This window comes from Pteropus alecto, unplaced genomic scaffold (genome assembly GCF_000325575.1).
Source record: "Pteropus alecto unplaced genomic scaffold, ASM32557v1 scaffold152, whole genome shotgun sequence".
NCBI lineage: Eukaryota > Metazoa > Chordata > Mammalia > Chiroptera > Pteropodidae > Pteropus > Pteropus alecto.
In genome coordinates, this window is record NW_006432227.1 from 12,335,001 (window position 1) to 12,342,447 (window position 7,447).

At 36.1% G+C, this 7,447-nt stretch overlaps 1 long non-coding RNA gene across 1 annotated transcript in view; it reads left to right on the forward strand.

Moving 5' to 3' along the window:
• The window catches only part of LOC112475815, a 1,811-nt gene extending 584 nt beyond the window's left edge, over positions 1 to 1,227 (forward strand). Inside the window, exon 2 of the long non-coding RNA XR_003044890.1 lies at positions 304 to 1,227. This is a non-coding gene — a long non-coding RNA (uncharacterized LOC112475815). The remainder of the gene's footprint in view (positions 1 to 303) is intronic.
• The last annotated feature ends 6,220 nt before the right edge of the window (positions 1,228 to 7,447 follow it).

A 7,447-nucleotide genomic window follows, 5' to 3' on the forward strand; every position in this document is an offset into this window, starting at 1 on the left:
GTGTGTGTGTGTGTGTCTGTGTGTGTGTGTGTGTGTGTGTCTGTGTGTGTATGTGTCTGTGTGTCTGTGTGCGTGCGTGCTTCCTACCAGACAGGAAAAACATCATAGATAAAGGTATGGAAGTCAACAAATAGACTCCAGTGTAGCTGGAGAAGACGTATTATGCATGAAAAATCACAGGAAAGCAGATGAAAAGTTAAGTTGGAGCTAGTTGTGGAAGATTTTGTAAAACAAGCTCTAGGATGGGGAGCCACTGAGGCTAATTTTGAATGGAAGAATTCGCTTGTTTATTTATCTCCTCAGCCGGTGTTTGTTGAGCGCATCCCATTAAGCCATCCTGTGTTCAGTGCGGTGCACGAGTGAAGATAAATCTCTCTGGATCCTGACCTCAAGCAGCTTAGAGTCTAGTAGTTGAAGTCAGATATGTGCCTAAGTAACCACAACACAAAGCAGCAAGAGGTGCATCATATGAAGCAAAAATGGGAAGTAAAAAGCATTGCTTTCAGCAGTGGACTAGGGCCACGTCTAACAGAAGATTGTCATGGTGAAGGGAAAGTTGACCTTGGCAGCAAGAATGTACTAGAGACTGGAGTGACAGAAGCCAGTTAGAGGCTACCCAAATTTTTTTGTGTATTATGTTTTATATTGAATATATGCAATTTCATAATGTAACACCTTAGATTACTTATATGTATGGAATGAATGTGGATAAACAAATTGTCATATATTCATACAATGGGATACTATTCAGCTATAAAAAGAAACAAACTATTGTACTGATTCATGCAATGATAAGGATGAATCTCCCAGACATTATTCTGAACAGAAGAAACTAGACACAGAATTAGGAAGACTGTATGACTCTGTTTATGTGATGAAATTCTAGAACAGAGTAAAGAAATCTATGTTGACAAATCGGATCGGTGATTGACTAGGGTGTCATGATACAGGTGCAAATGAGCAAAAGGAAACTTTCCGGGGAAATATTCTATATCTTAAATGGGGACATGGTAACATGGATGAATGTTTGTCAGAATTCATCTATTTCTACATAGAATGTGTGAATTTTACCACAATAAAATTTACTTAAAAATTAGAAAATGGTAAAGCATAAGAAGTTCCTATGGTCAGCAAGGTACTTAATTTGTAATTGGTCATCTCTAAATTGTGTTAATTCACTATTAAATGTAGTTTTAAAAAAGAAAATAAACTCACTTTAACAAAGAATTGCGACTATTTAGGACAAAACAAAAAGAGACATGGTGGATAGAGAAAGTCATTCTTTCTTATTTTCTAAAGGGGAGAATGAATGGAAGGGAGTAAAGAGAGTATTCAAAGAAATAATGACTGGAGAATTTTCCAGAATTGGTGAAAGACATGAATCTACACAAAGCGTAATTATACTCCAAGTATGGACAAATAAAAATGTTTATCTCCATTTGTAGACTTAAGCTACAATAGAAAAACAAGGAACTCTAGGGATTTTAGTGGAAATATAAAAAAAAAATGACAAAACTAGATGAATTGAGACAAATGAGTAGCAATAAGGAGATATGTAAAGACCAATCGATCATTTCTCCAATTAAACCTTTCGAATGCTTCCTAAATTTGTCCAGGTTTTCATTATTCTTGGTACTTTTATTTGAAAACCAGTCAGGTTTTCTCTGATCTCTAAAAAAAGTACTTTCTCAAATGAAGCCAGAATGATAACTGTGAAATTGTAAAGGGAGTTACTGTAGGTCTGAAGAGCAGTGTGATTTTGCTCTTTCAGTGGAATTTGAAAGAAAATTCCTTGATAGGCAAAATTTCCCATAAAATCTTGCTATAGAAATGAGTACAGTGGAGATTTTTTTCCTTCAGTATTCAGTTAAGCTCCCTGTAAACCAGAAAAAAATGTTATAAAAATGAAATTGAGATAAAAGACCACAAGTAGATTTGAAGGTGCTTAAAAATAGAATAGGGACTCTTGCCATGGGTTAGTGGTAATGCAAGTTATTTACTTCGGACATCTGATTTTATTATTCTATAATCATTTACATAAGTATCTGCTTAAGCCATGCATTCGTACGTGTTCCTCTCATGCATTCAGATTTAAGGACTAATTTTGTTTTCTATAAATAGAAAAGAAGGGCTAGCAGATAGAGATTTCTTAAAAAGAACAATAAATTCAGGGGCAAAGTATAGCCTTTTATCTCTGCCTGTGTCTAGATCCTCGTCCTTATTTTTTCCTGCCATTGGCAGAGAGCCTGGAGACCACAGGTTCAGTTATTAAACAAATACCTTACTGATGAGTCTAGGAAGGGACTTTGGTTATGTCTAATCTGGGAGAAATGTGGTAATTTCCACTCATCTGGTCAAAAGCTCTGATTGGTTAGAGTGCCAATCAAGGTCGGTCAGCATTCTAAAACAATTAGAGCTTCAGGGCACCACCTGCCTTTGAGGAAATTGATCTTTCCATGAAAAGGGAGATGTATGGAGTTAAATTTTTTCCCCTGAAAAATGCAGTGTGTCTCCAGACGTGTGATGTGTACCAGAGAGAAGTTCTGAATCCTGTCCGAGCAAGCTCACATAGACTCCATTCCATCACAGACGTTGAGTCAATTTCATTTGCTTCCTAGTCAAGAATTCCACTTGGATTGCTCATCAGTCAGTGGGGTCACTGTGAGGAATTTATATAATTATTTTATTCCCTTGGTAGTAAGGAAGAATTGAATAAACAGTAGGTTCTCCTCTTAAGGATAAACCCTTAAAGAACAGTACTTTTCTTACTACCATAAAAAAAGATCCTCGATTGGGACCTTGGACCAAATTTTTGGGAAGCATCTGCTTGTGAATTGTTTTACATATTTTTTTTTTTTTTTTTTTAGTGTTTGGGCTCTCCAGTGTCTACATGCATTGTGAAAATGACCAACTTTCTTTTTTTTAATGGATTAAGTGAATATTTTTAGTGTAACATTTTAATTCTTTTAATGATTTTAAAAATTACACTTTTAAGGGTTTTTCAGTAGATTTTCCACAGCTTGCCATATACATGTTAATTTATCAGAATCTGCTTCAGATTTATACTAACTTAATTCCAGTTAGATATAGAAATGTTACATTTCACACAAGCAGAATCACATAATTTGTGATTATTGGTGATAGGCTTCTTTTACTTAACAATGTTTTCAAACTTCATTCATTTGTGTAGCATGCATTATTACTTTATTCTTTTTTTACTACCAAATAATATTCCATGTAAAACAGACCCACATTTTTAATCTCCTCATTGGATTATTACCACTTCTTGGGTATTACGAATAATCCTGCTATAAGCATTTGTGCGCAATTTTTTTTGTGATTGTATGTTTTCCATTTCCTAGGATACAACTTAGGAATGGAATTGCTGAGTCATATGGAAACTCTATGTTTAGTATCTTGAAGGATTGCCAAACTATTTTCCAGAGCAGCTGTACCATTTTACATTCCCACCAGCAGTGAATGAGGGTTCTAATTTTTCACATATTCATAAACGCTTATTATTGTCATCCTTTTGATTCCAGCCATCTAGTGGGTGTGACGTGGTATCTCATGGTGGTTTGATTTGCATTTCCCTTATAACTAATGACATCGAACATCTTTTCATGTGCTTCTAGGCCATTTGTATATTTTCTTTGGAGAAATGTCTATTCAAACCTTTTCCCACTTTTAAATTGATTTATATTTATATGTCTTTTTATTGTTCATTTCTAAGAGTTCTTTATGTATTCTCAGTATAAATCTCTTGTCAGGGAGATGATTTTCTTTGTTTTTTATGTAGGTTGTCTTTTCACTTTCTTGATAGTATCCATTGAAGCACAGAAAGTTTTAATTTTGACGTAGTCCAATTTGTCTACTTTTTCTTTTATTGCTTGTGCTTTTGGTTAGTATCTAAGAAATCATTGCCTAATCCAAGGCCACAAAGATTTACTTTTATATTTTCTTTTAGGAGCTTTATAGTTTTAGCTCTTTCACTTAGGTCTATGATGAACTTTGAATTAATTTTTGTGTGTACTATGAGGAAGTGGGTTCAACTTCATTTTTTTTTTTTTTGTATGTGAATATCCAGTTTTTTCAGAACCATTTGTTGAATAGACAATTCTTTCTCTGTCAAATTGTCTTGGAATCCTTGCTGAATATCAGTTAACCGTAGATGTAAAGTTTTATTTCTGGACTTCAATTCTATTCCACTGGTCCATATGTCAATCCCATGTCAGTGCCACAGTGTCTTGATTATTGTAGCTTTGTTGGAAGCTTTTAAATTGGGAAGTATGTTTCTTCAAACTTTGTTCTTCTTTTTCAGAATTGTTTGACTATTCTGGATTCTTTGCATTTTCTTATGAATTTTATGATCAGTTTGTCAATTTTTGGAAAAAATCCAGCTGGGATTTTGATAGAGATTGCATTGAATCTGTAGATCAATTTGAGAAGTATTGTCATCTTAATCATATTAAGTCCTTTGGTTCATGAACATAGGATGTCTTTCCATTACTTAGATCTTCTTTAATTTCTTTCGACAGTATTTTATAGGTCTCAGAGTACAAGCTTTATACTCTTTTTATTAGATTTATTCTCAAATATTCTGTTTTTATGCTATTATAAATATAATTATTTTCTTAATTTATTTTTTGATTGTTCCTTGCTAATGTACAAAAATGCAGTTGATTTTTTGTATATTGATTTTATATCCTGACACTTTGCAGAACTTGTTTATTAGTTCTAATCATTGAGATTCTTTTGGATTTTTTATATACAAGATCATGTCTTCTGCAAGTAGAGATCATCTTAGTTCTTCCTTTCCAGTCTGGATACCTTTTATTTCTTTTTCTTGCCTAAGTGCTCTGGCTAGGACCTCCAGCACAATGGTCAATAAAAGTGGTGATGGTAAATATCTTTGTCTCATTTCTGGTCTTAGGGGGAAAGCTTTCAGTTTGTCTTCATTAAATATAATGCTAGTAATGTGTTTTCCATGGATACCTTTTATCAGCTGGAGGAAGTTTCTTTCTACTCCTAGTTTGTTGCCAAAGTACTAATTAACTACTCTTTGTAAAATAAGAAAATGAAATCAGTTTCCATTTTCAAAAATTTCCCTTCTCCCCTTATCCTTCTTCTGTTTTCCTCTCAATGTTTTATTTCAGTTGGAAAATGTTTATTTGGCCTATACTCTATAACAGAAATAATCATCTAGTAGGATTTTTTTTGTCCCCACCCTCTGCAGTCATCAGAATTTCTCTCTTCTTTCCCTTCTTTCTCAGTATATGATGAGTTACTTATAATTTATAATTACTGTAGAGCTAAATCAAGCTATCATTGGCTCAGGGAGATTACATTTGAAACCTTTCTCTAATTAACATAGAAAAGATATTTTCTAGTTAGGGAATTTCAGGCATTAGTAATGATCATTTAGGCTGCCACCTACTCTGGTTAAATAAAACAAGCTGATGTTTGACATGAAGTCACCTTTAGCAAAATGGTAATATGGAAGCTGCGTAGAGTAATTCAGCCACTTCAATGAGACATTCAGTGTCACCTAGTTTTTGAAAGTAACTTCCCGAATTCTGAATATGGGTGATGTTCAGCCTGGAAACTAAGCAAACGGTGGCATGAATGAGGTGGGCAAACCAGCTCTGTTGCCTCAGAGAGATGCTCTATTTATTCATGTCCAACCTTCTTGCAGAAAGGATTTAATGCCCCTTAAATTAAGTGCTGAGGAAATTGGGATGCCCGGAGAATGAGAGCAGGGGAGATAAGCTGCACCAGATCTGCCTGACACTTGAGAACTCCCTGCCGGGATCATTGGCAGCTTCAACCTCCTCCTGGAAATAGATGCTACTGCCCTGCTGGCCAAGGATATGGAAGGTGATGACATCCCCTCTTCAAATGGTCCAGATGAGGCAAAGCTGGTTTGAATCTCCTGGTACAGTGACAGTGGCTGCTCTTCCAAGTCCCACACACCAGGGCAAGCACACGCACCTCCAGAACCCTGAAGATCGAAGGTGTGAGGGACGAGATCCACACAGCCCACCCTTCAGCTTCGTGCCTCCTCTCCCACCCCAGGCATCTAGCTATTGGTCTCCTCGGGTGCAGAGAGGGATAAAAGCCTTCAAAGTCACTGTCGGCCAGAGCTGATGAGCGTGAGGGGATTTTAGGGGGACAAGGTCGTGAAATCATACTCTCCAAACGTGTGTCTGCGAGGTTAAGTGAACGAGATGTGGAGTAAGACAGCTCAGTTCAAATCCTGGCTCTGCCTTCTCAGTCTGCTGCCTGGCACAGAGGAAGCGCTCAGAAAATGCCACCTGAGGTTTGAGTCTTTAAACAAGTGGAGAGGGCGTCTCACCCCTTTCAAATTCTAATTTGAAAAGGGAAAAATAAACGTTAAAATCGTTAAGGATAATTAACCTACACTTATCAATAATACATAATAAATGTAACAGGCAAATTTATTGCAGTGCTCAAATGTCTACCAAACATAGTTCATGTGTATTATTTTTCACGCACTAATGGTTCAGGATAGCGAAAATATTATGTATGCAGGTCTGTGTTCTGTATTACATATGTGAGCACTATTTCATCTTTTGTTATTTATCAACCATACCAGGTTATTTCCGCTAAAAAGGATAATTTATGCTACCAACTGGTTTGGAGCTAGGAACCTGAATTCCACGTGGCATAATGGGTTCTTGTCAGCTGCACTTTTGTGACTTCCTTGATGTCAAAGGACTCTGAAATTAATCCGTATGACATTAGTTCCCTGGTTTGTTGAGGAGTTCTTTCCAACACATTGTACACCTTCGTGGGATAACTTATACATCGTCTGAGTTAGGGAGACCGGTGGGTCTTGCTTCACGGTGCCATCGATAGATGCGCACTTGCTGTCTGTCTTGTCCCTTCCCAAACGGTTTACATCTCATTCAGAGCGTCTGCATTTGTTAAATATCATTCTACTGCAATGGTTGTAAAATCCAGTCTCGATTTCTTCTCATAAAATAAAAATGACCTTGAGTCTTACTAGGGGAAAAAAAAAAACAAACCTGGAGGCTATGTAATAGGATTAGAGTTTTGTTAAGTTCAAATTATGTCCATTGTTTCTTTTCATTTATTTGTTTCTTATGTAAGATGCTTTTTGCACAAGCTGCAAAGACAAATTAAAAATGGGAAGCCGTGGAACAGCCTACCTCTTCCAAACTTCCTGAGGCCATGATCGATTGTTTTGTGTCAATCTCTGGAGCAGGGGGTCCCTTTTTTCCAGCTAAGATAGCAGAAAAGCATGTATTTTTCATGAGAGCATAAGAGACTCTATCCCCTAAAAAGAAATTATATCTGCGGAGTCACTTACTGAAACTTCATTCTTATGAAATTAGGTCAAATACCGACTTTATTTACTTTTTCATAAGTCAGTGGGAGAGTTCTTTGCATTTTGCTCTTTTAG